The sequence below is a fragment of the Theropithecus gelada genome, chromosome X (genome assembly GCF_003255815.1).
Source record: "Theropithecus gelada isolate Dixy chromosome X, Tgel_1.0, whole genome shotgun sequence".
NCBI classification, from domain to species: domain Eukaryota; kingdom Metazoa; phylum Chordata; class Mammalia; order Primates; family Cercopithecidae; genus Theropithecus; species Theropithecus gelada.
In genome coordinates this window covers 47213154-47228198 of record NC_037689.1, presented here as the reverse complement: position 1 = coordinate 47228198, position 15045 = coordinate 47213154, and the positions used below count along the sequence as shown (strand labels likewise).

Below are 15045 nucleotides of genomic sequence, written 5' to 3'. Positions count from 1 at the left end.
CTATCAGATTAACAGCAGATTTCTCGGCAGAAACCCTACAAGCTAGAAGGGATTCAGGCCCTATCTTCAGCCTCTTCAAACAAAACCATTATCAGTCAAGAATTTTGTATCCAGTGAAACTAAGCTTCATATAAGAAAGAAAGATACAGTCTTTTTTAGACAAACAAATGCTGAGAGAATTTGCCACTACCAACCCACCACTACAAGAACTGCTAAAAGGAGCTCTAAATATTGAAATAAATCCTGGAAACACATCAAAACAGAACCTCTTTAAAGCATAAGTCTCACAGGGCCTATAAAACAAAAAATACAATTTAAAAGACAAAAACAAGAAACTAAGATATACGGGCAACAAACAGCACAATGAATGGAATGGTACCTCACATCTCAATACTAACATTGAATGTAAATGGCCTAAATGCTCCACTTAAAAGATACAGAATTGAAGAATGGATAAGAATTCACCAACCAACTATCTGCTGCCTTCAAGAGACTCACCTAACACATAAGGACTCATACAAACTTAAGGTAAAGGGGTGGAAAAAGACATTTCAGGCAAATGGACATCAAAAGCGAGCAGGAGTAGCTATTCTTATATCAGAAAAAAACAAACTTTAAAGCAATAGCAGTTTAAAAAGACAAAGAGGAATATTACATAATGATAAAAGGCCTTGTCTAGCAGGAAAATATCACAATCCTAAACATATATGTACCTAACACTGGAGTTCCCAAATTTATCAAACAATGACTAATAGACCTAAGAAATGAGATAGACAGGAACACAACAATAGTGGGGGACTTCAATACTCCACTGACAGCACTAGACAGGTCATCAAGACAGCAAGTCAACAAGGAAACAATGGATTTAAACTATACCCTGAAACAAATGGACTTAACAGATATATACAGAACATTCCATCCAACAACCGCAGAATATACATCCAAGAGTGCATGGAACTTTCCCTAAGAGAGACCATATGATAGGCCACAAAACTAGTCTCAATAAATTTTTTTAAAAATTGAAAATATATTAAGCACTTACTCAGACCACAGTGGAATAAAACTGGAAATCAACTCCAAAAGGAACTTTCAAAACCATCAAATAAATGGAAATTAAATAACCTACTCCTGAATGAGCATTGGGTCAAAAATGAAATCAAGATGGAAATTTAAAAATTCTTCAAATTGAACAACAGTGACACAACCTATCAAAACCTCTGGGAAAAAGCAAAGGTGGTGTTAAGAGGAAAGTTAATTGTCCTAAATGCCTACATTGAAAAGTCTGAAAGAGCACAGACAATCTAAGGTCATACCTCAGGGAACTAGAGAAACACGAACAAACCAAACCCAAACCCAGCAGAAGAAAGGAAATAACCAACATCAGAACTAAATGAAATTGAAACAAACAAAAAAAGAGGAACACAAAAGATAAATGAAACAAAAAGCTGGTTCTTTGAAAAGATAATAAAATTGATAGACCATTAGCAAGATTAACCAACAAAAGAAGAGAGAAAATCCAAATGAGCTCTATAAGAAATGAAATGGGAGATATTACAACTGACACCACAGAAATACAAAAGATCATTCAAGGCTACTATGAACACCTTCGTGTACATAAACTAGAAAACCTAGAAGAGATGGATAAATAACTGGAAAGATACAATCCTCCTAGCTTAAATCAGGAAGAATTAGATACCCTTAACAGACCAATAACAAGCCATGAGATTGAGATGGTAATTACAAAATTACCAACAAAAAAGTCCAGAACCAGACAAATTCACAGCAGAATTCTACCAGACATTCAAATAAGAATTGGTACCAATCCTATTGACACTATTCCACAAGATAGAGAAAGAGGGAACCTTCCCTAATTCATTCTATGAAGCCAGCATCACCCTAATACCAAAACCAAGAAAGGATATAACCAAAAAAGAAAACTATAGACCAATATCCCTGATGAACTTAGATGCTAAAATCCTTAACAAAATACTAGCTAACCGAATCCAACAACATATCAAAAAGATAATTCACAATGATCAAGTGGCTTTCATACCAGGGATACAGGGATGGCTTAACATATGCAAGTCAATAAATGTGATATACCACATAAACAGAATTTAAAACAAAAATCACACGATCATCTCAATAGGTGCTGAAAAATCATTCGACAAAATCCAGCATCTCTTTATGATTAAAACCCTCAGCACAACCAGCGTACAAGGGATATACCCCAATATAGTAAAAGCCATCTATGACAAACCCACAGCCAACATAATACTGCATGGGGAAAAGTTGAAAGCATTCCCTCTGAGAACTAGAAAAAGACAAAGATGCCCACTCTCACCACTCCTATTCAATATAGTACTGGAAGTCCTAGCCAGAGCAATCAGACAAGAGAAAGAAATAAAGGGCATCCAAATCAGTAAAGAGGAAGTCAAACTATCACTGTTTACTGATGATATGACTGTTTACCTAGAAAATCCCAAAGACTCCTCAAGAAAGCTCCTAGAACTGATAAAAGAATTCAGCAAAGTTTCCAGATACGAGATTAATGTACACAAATCAGTAGCTCTTCTATACACCAACAACGATCAAGCAGAGAATTAAATCAAGAACTCAACCCCTTTTAAAATAGCTGCAAAAAATAAAAAATAAAATACTTAGGAATATACCTAAACAAGGAGGTGAAAGACCTCTAGAAGGAAAACTACAAAACACTGCTGAAAGAAATCATAGACGACACAAACAAACGGAAACACATCCCATGCCATTGATTCTATCCATTGATAGAACCCATCACCATCCCATGGATGGGTAGAGTCAATATTGTGACAATGACCATACTGCCAAAAGCTATCTACACATTCAGTGCAATTCCCATCAAACTAACATCATCATTCTTCTCAGAATTTAAAACAAAATCTAAAATTCATATGGAATCAAAAAAGAGCCCACATAGCCAAAGCGAGACTAAGCAAAAAGAACAAATCTGGAGGCATCACATTACCCGATTTCAAACTATACTATAAGGCCATAGTCACCAAAACATCATGGTACTGGTACAAAAAACAGGCATATAGACCAATGGAAAAGAATAGAGAACCCAGAAATAAACTCAAATACTTATAGCCAACTGATCCTTGACAAAGCAAACAAAAACATAAAGTGGGGAAAGGACACCCTTTTCTATCTTTTTTTTTTTTTTTTTTTTGAGACAATGTCTTGCTCTGTCACCCAGGCTGGAGTGCAGTGGTGCAACCTCGGCTCACTGCAACCTCCACCTCCCAGATTCAAGCAATTCTCCTGCCTCAGCCTCCTGGGTAACTGGGATTACAGGTGCCTGCCACCACGCCCAGCTAATTTTTTGTATTTTTAGTAAAGATGTGGTTTCACGACGTTGGCCAGGCTGGTCTCGAACTCCTGACATCATGATCCGCCCGCCTCAGCCTCCCAAAGTGCTGGGATTACAGGCATGAGTCACCACACCCGGCCAGGACACCCTTTTCAACAAATGGTGCTGGGATACTTGGCTAACCACATGTAGGAGAATGAAACTGGATCTTCATTTCTCACCTTATACAAAAATCAACTCAAGATAGATCAAGGACTTAAATATAACACCTGAAACTACAGAAATTCTAGAAGATAACATTGGAATAACTCTTCTAGACATTGGCTTAGGCAAGGATTTATTGACCAAGAACCCAAAAGCAAATGCAATAAAAACAAAGATAAATTGCTGGGACTTAATTAAACTAAAAAACTTGTACACAGCAAAAGGAACAGTCAGCAGAGTAAACAGACAACCTACAGAGAGGGAAAAAGTCTTCACAATCTATACATCTGACAAAGGACTAATATCCAGAATCTACAACAAACGCAAACAAATTAGCAAGAAAAAAAACAAATAATCTCATCAAGAAGTGGGCTAAGGACCTGAATAAACAATTCTCAAAAGAAGATATACTAATGGCCAACAAACATGAAAAAATGCTCAAAATCACTAATGATCAGGGAAATGCAAATCAAAACCACAATGTGATGCCACCTTACTCCTGCAAGAATGGCCACAATCAAAAAGTCCAAAAATCGTAGATGTTGGCATGGATGCGGTGAACAAGGAACACTTCTACATTGCTGGTGGGAATGTAAACTAGTACAACCACTATGGAAAACAGTGTGAAGACTCCTTAAAGAACCAAAAGCAGAACTAGCATTTGATCCAGCAATCTCACTACTGGGTATCTAACCAGAGGAAAAGAAGTCATTATACGAACAAGATACTTGCACATGCATGTTTATAGCAGCACAATTCACAACTGCAAAAATGTGGAACCAACCCAAATGCCCATCAATCAATGAGTGGATAAAGAAACTGTGAGATATATATATATATATATATATATGTTGGAATACGACTCAGTCATAAAAAGGAATGAATTAACAGCATTTGCAGTGACCTGGATGAGATTGGAGACTACTATTCTAAGTGAAATAACTCAGAAATGGAAAACCAAACATCGTATCCTCTCATTCATAAGTGGAAGTTAAGCTGTGAGGATGCAAAGGCATAAGAATGACACAATGAATTTTGGGGAATCAGGGGAAAGGATGGGAAGGGGGTGAGGGATAAAAGACTACAAATAGGGTGCAGTGTATATTGCTCAGGCGATGGGTGCACCAAAATCTCACAAATCACCACTAGAGAACTTACGTAACCAAACAACACCTGTTCCCAAATAACCTATGGAAATTTAAAAAATTGTTTTAAAGATGATGAACATCATTTGTCATTAGGGAAATGCAAATTAAAACAATGATATGCCACTATATGCCTATTAGAATGACTTTTTAAAATGACAATACCCAATGCAGTCAAGGATACAGAGCAACTAGAGCTCTCATTACTGTGTGTATAAGTGTCACACATCTGCTCTGGAAAGCAGAATGGCAGTTTCTTATAAAGTTAAACATAGTTACCATATGACTCAGCAATTCCACTTTTAGATATTTATGCAAGAGAAATGAAAATTGTTTATACAAAAATCTGTACACAAATATTAATAGTGGCTTTATTCATAATTGCCAAAATGGAAACAACCCAAATGATCTTCACCTAGGGAATGAGTAAACAAACTGCGGTACATCTATACAATGGAATAGTACTCAACAATTAAAAAAAAAAGAATGAACTACTAATACATGCAACAAATGAATGAATCTCAAATGCACTTTGTTGAATACAAGAAACCAGGCCCAGAATTACATTTATATAACACTCTGGAAAAGGCAAAATGATAGGGATAGAGATAGGGATAGATCCATGCCTGTCAGAACCTGGGGATGAAGGAGAAATTGACTACAAAGGGCAGCAGAGGAAATATTCAAGGGTGATTAAACTGTTCTGTATCCTGATTGTGGTAGTAGATACAAGCCTGTATGCATTTTTAAAAATCCATACCACTGTAATAGTTTATAAGAGTACATTTTACCATACGCAAATTTTAAGATATACTTAGAAAAAAACAGAAGTGTGGGTAAGGATGTGGAACAAAGTAATATTTATATAGTCTGGCATAAAACTGAAAACAGTTTGGCATCATCTTAATAGAGTTGAATATGGACATATCTTATGAACTGGCAATTTTACCCCACAGAAAAGCTTATACATCTATACCAGAAAACATTCATATATAACAGCACTGTTTGTAATTGCAAAAGTCTGAAAACAACCCAAATCTCCACTGGCAGGAAGATGGATTAATATATTGAAAAACATTGAGGATTAATACTCAGTCCATGGGGAGCAGGTAACAGATTATTCCTGTTGCATAACTTTTGCAGTAGTTTCTGTTGGCCAGCTTTTAATTCTACAACCTCCCATCAATTTTGTGAGCCCCAGTCCTTGCAGCAAAGTTTCCTTTTTTCTTATGATGGCCTGATCTGGTTTATGTTTCTAGCAGCCAAGAACCCCTAAAGGTTCAAAACCCAATCCAAACTTAACATCTCCCTTCAACACACGTAGACCCATCACCTTCCAAATCATTAACACTCAAACCAGGCATCACTTTAACAACTTCATGTACCTTATCACCCTGTCATTTCCCCCTCTTCAACATGTCACACACCTGTCTGAAATAAATGCAGACCTCTGTGAAATCACAGCAGCAGACAAATCTGTTTAAATCCTGCTAAATCTGTTTAAATCCTGCTCATTCTTCAAGAACTAGTTCAAAGTCAGCTCTTTTCTTATCCCCATCTCCTGTGCCTAGCCAGGTATAACTACTCCTCATTCTTAAGTTTTATGCCACAATTTCCATATTTTCCTGCCCTTATTAATGCATCCGACTGATGTTTATTATGTACCTACTATGGGTCGAAATTTTTTCTTAAGGCTGGAAATAACAGCGATAAACCAAATAGACATTAATCTTTGTCTAGTGAGGAGACAGGCCATGAACAAAATAATAAGTAAAATGTATAGTAGGTTAGAAAGTGATAGGTACTATGGAGGAAACAGTCAACAGAGAAGGGCCTAGCAAATAGCATGGAGTGTGCCATTTCAGATAAGATGGGCACAGAAGGCTTCAAAGAGAAGGTAACACTTGAAAAAAGGCCAGAAGCAACTGAGGAAGTGGACCAATTGGCTATCTTAGGGAAGATCATTCAAGACGGAGGTAACAGCAAATACTAAATCCCCAAGTTTGAAACATGCCAGATTTTTGGTAAAAGAATGAAGAGGCAGAGTGAGCAAGGGAAAGAATAGTAGGAGAGGAAGTAAGAGAGGTAATGAAGGACCAGCATATGGAGACCTTATTGAGCCCATAGGAATCCAGGCTTTTCTCTGATTCCAGCTGAAAGTCATTGAAGAGTTTTCAGCAAAGATGGTCTAACTTAGTTTTAGCAGGCTCGTTCAGGGTCAAAAACAGACTGCAGGGGTAAGGGCAGAAGGAGGGAGACAAATAAATAAGTTAGCATCCTTTAGCAAGGTGTGGGAAAGAGAGTAGATTTTTAATCTCCCTAAGCTCCTCTCAAAAGTAGAAAAAGGAACTAGGGTAGTATATGAAAACAAATAAAAATTAATTCAAAGACAATATCATTGACAAACAAAGTGACAAATGAATCCCTCACAAATCCAGAATATAAGATGGATGTAAGGAGAATGTGGGAGCTCTGGGAAAAAGAAGGGAAGACAGAGATTTTTGATGGTCATAAGAGCTAAGGAACTCAGAAATTACCAACAAGTCATCACCATGAAGAGGAGGAGTCCTTGATGGGAATGGAAAGCTCACTGACCCAATCCAAGAAAAACAGTTGAAACAGGAGGTGACTTCTCAGCCCCCAACCTGAGGTGAGTGCAGGAGGGCTGCAGGGAGATTTCAGTTGCTGGACAGCCTGATCCCAGAGGCTCTCTGAGAAAGTAAAGAACTCTGCACTGAGGACATACCCCAAGGTAGGAACTCTAGGGTTTATAAAAAGGGGGAAAAAAGAAAAAGAAAGAGATAGTACCATCCATATTGAAGGGGGTGGAAGCAGGGGAAGCCAATAAAGGAAATTTTTAGAATAAATGAAGAAACAGCTGCACCAAGCTACATCATTTAGTTCTACCATGTTCTTTAAATATTTCAAAGTAACAATAGAAGGGGGAGCCCAAGAGCTTTGAAGCCTGGGCAACCATTCTGGTTGAACTCTCAGGCAACTCCTTGCAAAAGTACAGGTACATTTACTTCACTTAAACATGAGTACCAGAAAAGGAAAACATTCAATTTAATATGCAAAGATATTGGATTTTAAAACATTTTCTCCTTTACATGGAACAAAGGTGACAGGATAGCATGTAATGATTATATGCTTTGGTGATATAGCTATCAAATTTGAAGGAAGAAGGGGAGATGGTAGGAAAAGCAGAATAAGCTTGTTGGTTGCCTTATAAGGGTAAAAGTAAATTACTTTAGAATATACATTCTGGGAGTGGGTGGGGTGGCAAGAAAAGGTTACTAACTAACTTAATACTCCTCATGGAAGATAACCAGTAGACAGTAGCCAAAAGCCCTGGGATAGGGAGGCAAGGAACGGTTTGCCTATTAGAACCCTAGAGCCTCTGCAAGAATGATAAGAACAATGTTGGAACTGTAAGTCACACTCCAAGTCAACAAGCCACATTAACAAACACTTGAATAGCTTAGGAAAAGTGCCCTTGGTAAGGCAAGGAACTTACCCTGCAGTAAGGAGAAGCCAGAAACCACATGTGCAGCATTTGGGGGGACGCAAGTCAGTGTTAGTTTAGGAAGCAGATGGACATGTGACAGGACCAGCTCTTTCATACGTTTCCATGAAATTAAATCTAATTGTTTTATGGGGCAGACAAAAGACCTGTTACATAGAAAACAGAGTGTCTATTTTTGAATACAAGAAGTGTCAAAAGCTTCTGTGAACAGTAATATGGCAGAGCAGGAAAAAAAAATATGGGCTTGAAATCAAACAGACAGACCTAATTTGAATTCTAGTTTCACCAGTAACTGAGTTATCTTTGGTAAATTCCTCATCTTCTCTGAGCTTCAATTTTCTCATCTCTATAATGTCCCTAATAATATATACCTCACAGTATCATTGTAAGGATTGGCATGTTGAGGAATTAGATACATTTTAGTGTTCCCCTTCCCCCTAGCCATTCTTTAAAGACATTGAGATAAACTCTCTAATCACCTTTAAAGATCAAGTATAAATATATCCTGACACGTTGGAAGACTACTTGTTCTGTCCTCAGAGTTTAAAACAGCTAGCTCTTAGGCTCCAGGAAATTATTTTTGTTAAAATTTAATTTTTGTATCAAATAACACTTTCTATTCTAGAAAAATATTAACAATGTTTTTAACAGCTTTTTATAGCTCCTGGTCTACTGTCTTGTCATAGACCATTAAGCAGTTGTTGCATTCCATTTGTGGTTGATGTTGTCTTTGCTTTGCTTTTACTGTGCCATATTGGTCTGCAAACCCTGTGAGAAAACTCCCAGATGAAAGGCCCTTCATCAATGCAAGACATTAGTATTCTATCTTTTAGAAGAAGAGTTTACTCTCTAGGCATATGGAATTGAATCTAATTAAGGGCATTTGCATCATTTAGTTCTACCAAAAGTGAGGCTGTCATTCTGTCATATTAATTTTATTTTTGTCACCTCAATGTTTAATAGCTGGATCTAAAAAGCTAGGCCATGCGGGAGAATAGTGAGGAAGATGTTGGGAACAGTATCATCATCCAATTCATATTTTGGCAATCTGAGGGGTTCCGTGCACCAACCTCTGGTGTTTACACAGCCACATGAGTCCAACAGCCCAGTTTTCCACAATGTGATGCAGCTCCAGGTGGCAGAAAAAATCACACTCAGTAGACAAATACACAAAATAGTCTGATTGAGGGAAATTAGAAACAGTGGGACTCTTTTCTGGCCAAAAAGTGAAGGGGGAGAATTACAGACCTGCCAGACAGCAAATAACCACTACTTCTAGCTTGAAAGAAGTAACTGTGTGCCAATGAGCACGTTATTTTTACAGGAGCAGAATAATATCCCCTGAATAAGCCAGTCAAATTTCCATGACTTCATACCATGTCACTCCCGTGCTTAAAACCATCCTCATTGACCTTAATGTTAAAACCAAAATCCTTATAAGGACTTACATCAAGGATTTCAAACTCAGGCCCGATACTAGATGATAAATGACAACTGATCCCAGGCCTGTACGTCAGGAAGCAATAGGAAGTGATGGAGACTGTGGGGAATGTCAGGGCACAAGGCCCATATCACAGGAGTAGCCTTCCTGCAGTTCTACCTGATTTGTTGGACATGGAATAGAACAGTACTGCCAGACCTTCTGACTGTTCAAGGGAAGCCAGAAAGCTGGATTTTAAAATTTGATTTTTTAAGTAGTTCAAATTTCAAATACTGTATGAGTTGATAGTCTGAAGAACAAACATAAGCACAGTTAGCCTACAGACTATCATTTTGCAACTTTCACGCATGCCCAGAACTAAAGAGAGAGAAAGATTAGATATGAATAGACATAGATATAGGCATTAAAAATATATATATATAGAGAGAGATACATCTCTATATATCTCACAGGTAGACACATAGTAGACAATTTATATATGGGAAAATTTTCAAACCAAGACAAGAATAAAAAACCAGGACAATTTGCATCATCCAGCCTGTATTCCTTTGATCATTTGGGCAGGGGCTGAGCTGAAGTGTCACTTGGTACTGATTATAAAAAGAGAAGCTCATTAGGCAAATGTACGATATTATCAAGACTATAGGTGAATTCCTTTTTTTTTTTTTTTTGGACAGAGTTTCACTCTTGTTGCCCAGGCTGAAGTGCAATGGCACGATCTCAGCTCACTGCAACTTCCGCCTCCTGGGTTTGAGTGATTCTCCTGACTCAGTCTCCCAAGTAGCTGGGATTACAGGCACCCACCACCACACCCGGTTAATTTTGTATTTTTAGCAGAGACGGGGTTTCTCCATGTTGGTCAGGCTGGTCTTAAACTCCTCACTTCAGGTGATCCACCCACCTCGGCCTCCCAAAGTGCTGGGATTACAGGCGTGAGCCACCATGCCCAGCCAAGGTGTATTCTTAACTTCTTAAAATTACTTGATTCAAGAAACTTCTGTATATATACTAATACACAAGGTAATTATGTATTAGCCAATATAAAAACTTCATTAAGACATATATTAGATTGTTGTTTTTGTTCTATGTCCTGAATACCTCAGTGTTCTGAATTGTTGCTGTTTAAAAAACAGGTACGGGCTTTGCAGACGCTGCCGCCGAGGAAAGTCCTGTACTACTAGCCATGGTCAACCCTACCGTGTTCTTCGACATTGCCGTCGACGGCGAGCCCTTGGGCCACGTCTCCTTCAAGCTGTTTGCAGACAAGGTTCCAAAGACAGCAGAAAATTTTCATGCTCTGAGCACTGGAGAGAAAGGATTTGGTTATAAGGGTTCCTGCTTTCACAGAATTATTCCAGGGTTTATGTGTCAGGGTGGTGACTTCACACGCCATAATGGCACTGGTAGCAAGTCCATCTATGGGGAGAAATTTGAAGGTGAGAACTTCATCCTAAAGCATACAGGTCCTGGCATCTTGTCCATGGCAAATGCTGGACCCAACACAAATGGTTCCCAGTTTTTCATCTGCACTGCCAAGACTGAGTGGTTGGATGGCAAGCATGTGGTCTTTGGCTAAGTGAAAGAAGGCATGAATATTGTGGGGGCCATGGAGCGCTTTGGGTCCAGGAATGGCAAGACCAGCAAGAAGATCACCATTGCTGACTGTGGACAACTCGAATAAGTTTGACTTGTGTTTTATCTTAACCACCAGACCATTCCTTCTGTAGCTCAGGAGAGTACCCCCCCACCCCATTTGCTCGCAGTATCCTAGAATCTTTGTGCTCTCGCTGCAGTTCCCTTTGGGTTCCATGTTTTCCTTGTTCTCTCCCATGCCTAGCTGGATTGCAGAGTTAAGTTTATGATTATGAAATAAAAACTAAGTAACAACAACAACAAAAAAAAGCAAAAAACAAAAAACACAGGTACAGTGGCTCATGCCTGTAATCCCAGCACTTTGGGAGGCCGAGGTGGGCAGATCACCTGAGGTCAGGAGCTCGAGGCCAGCCTGACCAACATGATGAAACCCCATCTCTACTAAAAATACAAAAATTAGCCGGACGTGGGGGTGCACACCTGTAATCCCAGTTGCTCGGGAGGCTAAGGCAGGAGAATCTCTTGAACCTGGGAGGCAGAGGTTGCAGTGAGTCAAGATCGCACCACTGCACTCCAGCCCTGAGGGATAAAGTGAGACTCTGCCTCCAAAAAAAAAGAAAAAAAATGTTAATGGTAACAGTATAAAAACTAGAAGTTCACTCCTGCCACATTTTCATATCTTAAGAAATGCTGATGTATATCAAACTGCCCTTAGAATTTCAAGAGAATCTATATGTTTACAATGTATAAATATTGTATGCTCTTCTAAAGTTGTCATATATTAGATACGTATTTTTTTCTCTAAAGAGATTTTTTTTTTTAACCTTTAGATATCTATCATTCATCGCAGAGTTGTTAAGCATTTATTATGGGAATGCAGTATCTAACGAGACTGATAAGGCCCCTGTCTCCAATGAGCTTACTGTCTGGGATAGGGGCAAGAAATAATAAGTAAAGAAATTAACAACACATCTTCAGATTCTTTGGATTGGGTAGTCAAGGAAAGCCACCCCGAGGAGGTGACATCAGAGTTGACATGGAAAAAACTGAAAGGATCTTAGCCTTGGGAAAATGAGAGGGTCTTTTTCCCTACAACCATAACAAAAGAATGTGTTACCAAGTCTTTAGTTTGGTTTGGTTTGGTTTTGAATAAGAAATCATTGTAAGTTGATTTTTGCCTAGAAGAAATGCTAAATTTTCTTTAGTTTAAAAAATCTGTATTAATTTTACTTCAATATATTTTGGAATTGATCATTCTGGATCTATTTTCAAAGTATTTTTTTGTCTTCTAGTAATGAGAGCATGGGACTTTTGTGGTTTTCTATTTTCTTCTTTTTGATCTTTATAGTTTTTAGCAGTTATGTAATGTAAATGAATTCTAGTTTAGATGGTTACAATTACCTCACTGTATTGCCATTCTTGTGATAGAGAAGTTTCATCTCACATCAGAATCACTATACTTCTCATAGAAAATCTCCTTCCAATATTCTAAAACCTTTTACACCTTTTCTTACCCTGGTCAGTGGGACCTAGTAGAAGTCAAAGGAGTAGAAAATAGGGATCTAAGACCAATACAAAAGCTATTACAGTTTCCCAGAAATGCATTAATTTGTCAAAAATGAATAATAGTAGTAAGTTTTTCCTATAATGGGATTAGCATTTTATAGCAACCTTTTAATAATACTAATTTTTTATATACCTTCAAAGAGCTTTTACATCAATTGAATTATTTACTTATGAATTAGGCACTAGTTCTTATAGGCTTTCTGGCTATCACTTAGTACAAAGATAAAGCAGGTAATTCAGGCAGTATTGCTCTATTCCTAGATGCTTGTTTGCAGCCCCTGTAAACATTGGCTGGAAATAATTTCCCTGCCTTATTTATCACTGTGCCTTTAACATGTATTTTCAAGCGGGAAATGTAATTGGTTGAACTATAATACATAGTCTTTGAGAAAGTGACTTCATCTTACCAGTTGTCTTTGGGAGTGTGAAAATAATAGAAGGTATTTGATATGGTTTGGCTCTGTGTCCCCACCCAAATCTCATGTTGAATTGTAATCCCTAGTGTTGGAGAAGGGGCCTGGTGGGACGTGATTTAATCATGGGGGTGATTTCTAACAGTTTAGCACCGTCCCCCTAGTGCTGTCTCGTTGATAGAGTTCTCATTACAAATATACAAAGATTAGCTGGGCATGACAGTGGATGCCTGTAATCCCAGCTACTCGGGAGGCTGAGGAGGGAGAATCACTTGAACCCAGGAGGTGAAGGTTGCAGTGAGCTGAGACTGTGCCACTGCACTCCAGCCTGGGTGACAGAGTGAGGGAGACTCCGTCTCAAAGAAAAAGAAAAAGAAAGTGTGTAACTCTCCCCCATCCCACTCTCCCATATGAAGATGTACCTGCTTCCCCTTCACCTTCCGCCATAATTGTAAGTTTCCCGAGGCCTCCCCAGCCATGCCTCCTGTACAGCCTGCAGAACTGTGAGTCAATTAAACCTCTTTTCTTCATGAATTACCCAGTCTCAGGTAGTTTTTCATAGCAATGCAGGAACGGACTAATACAGTATTGACATCCTATTCCTTTAAAATTATACTTCACTGTAACTTAAAACAGTATTTTTTGGTAACATTATTCTGATAATTTTGCTTATTGGAATATCATTAGATAGACTAATTACCTTCCTAAAAGATTAGTGCGATACGATTATTTTCTTGATGTGATGAGCTTGTAACTATGTTTTAACCATCTTAAGCATTTTTAAGTGTACAGTACAGTAGTGTTAAAAATATTCACATTTTTATGAAAGAGATCTCTGGAACTTTTTCATCTTTCAAATCTGAAATCTATACTTATTAAACAATAATTCCTTGTTTCCCCCATTTCCAGCCCCTGGTAGCCACCATTCTATTCTGTTTGTATGAATTTGACGACTTCATATACTTCATATAAGTCGAATCATACATTTTTTCTTTTTGTGACAGGCTTATTTCACATAGCATAGTATGTGAACATGTAACATTAAGAAAGACTTTTATATTGTCTACTTTATAAACTATGGGGCAAAGAAGATGACCATGTTAAGTTAATTAATAATGAAAGGATAAGCGTATAAATTATACACTAACAGTTTAATTCTAGTTAACCATTGGTCATTCCCAATATTATTTACAATTTATAGACTTTTGGGTTAATTTCATAAAATAGAGATACTCTATCATAATTAATATTAAAGGCCAATGAATGAGTTTTCTGAAGCTACATTCTAAACTTATCTAGAATTCAAGATAGCTGGCTAGATATAGCTAGGTTGTGCCTCTTCCATGCAGAGGAACCAAAATATCAACTAAATCTTCACACTTCAAACAGACCTTTTGTGAGAAAGCACTGAAATTCAACAAAGAGGCAATGGAAGATACCATGGTTAAAGAGAGGCTGCCTGCTCAGAGTTGCTGCTGGGCGCCAGGACCAGCCACCAGACCTAGACCTGGACCCAAGGAAGGGTAAGTGAAGGAACACCACAGTACCACATTCCCATCATGGACCTGAGTTCCTAGCTACAGGAGGGTTCCGTGACTACCACAGACCTTTGCACTGGCAGAGGGAGATACCTGGAGACCACACAGAGGCACTGCCTGAAGTCACGTGGACCCCAAAAGGTTTTAGTGTACGGGACAGTTGCAGCAAAACACAATGCTGGGCTCCCACCCCCTAAGGCTCTCTATCCTGCCCTAAGCAGCTGTCTGCTGGGCTGAGAAGTGATCAGGGCCCAGACACGCTCATAT

At 38.3% G+C, this 15045-nt stretch overlaps 1 pseudogene across 1 annotated transcript; it reads left to right on the top strand.

Annotated features, from left to right (window-relative positions):
• The first annotated feature begins 10811 nt into the window (after positions 1 to 10811).
• On the top strand, positions 10812 to 11548 carry LOC112615998 (annotated as a pseudogene). Its single transcript, XR_003117528.1, has one exon. The product of XR_003117528.1 is annotated as a peptidyl-prolyl cis-trans isomerase A pseudogene (transcript).
• The last annotated feature ends 3497 nt before the right edge of the window (positions 11549 to 15045 follow it).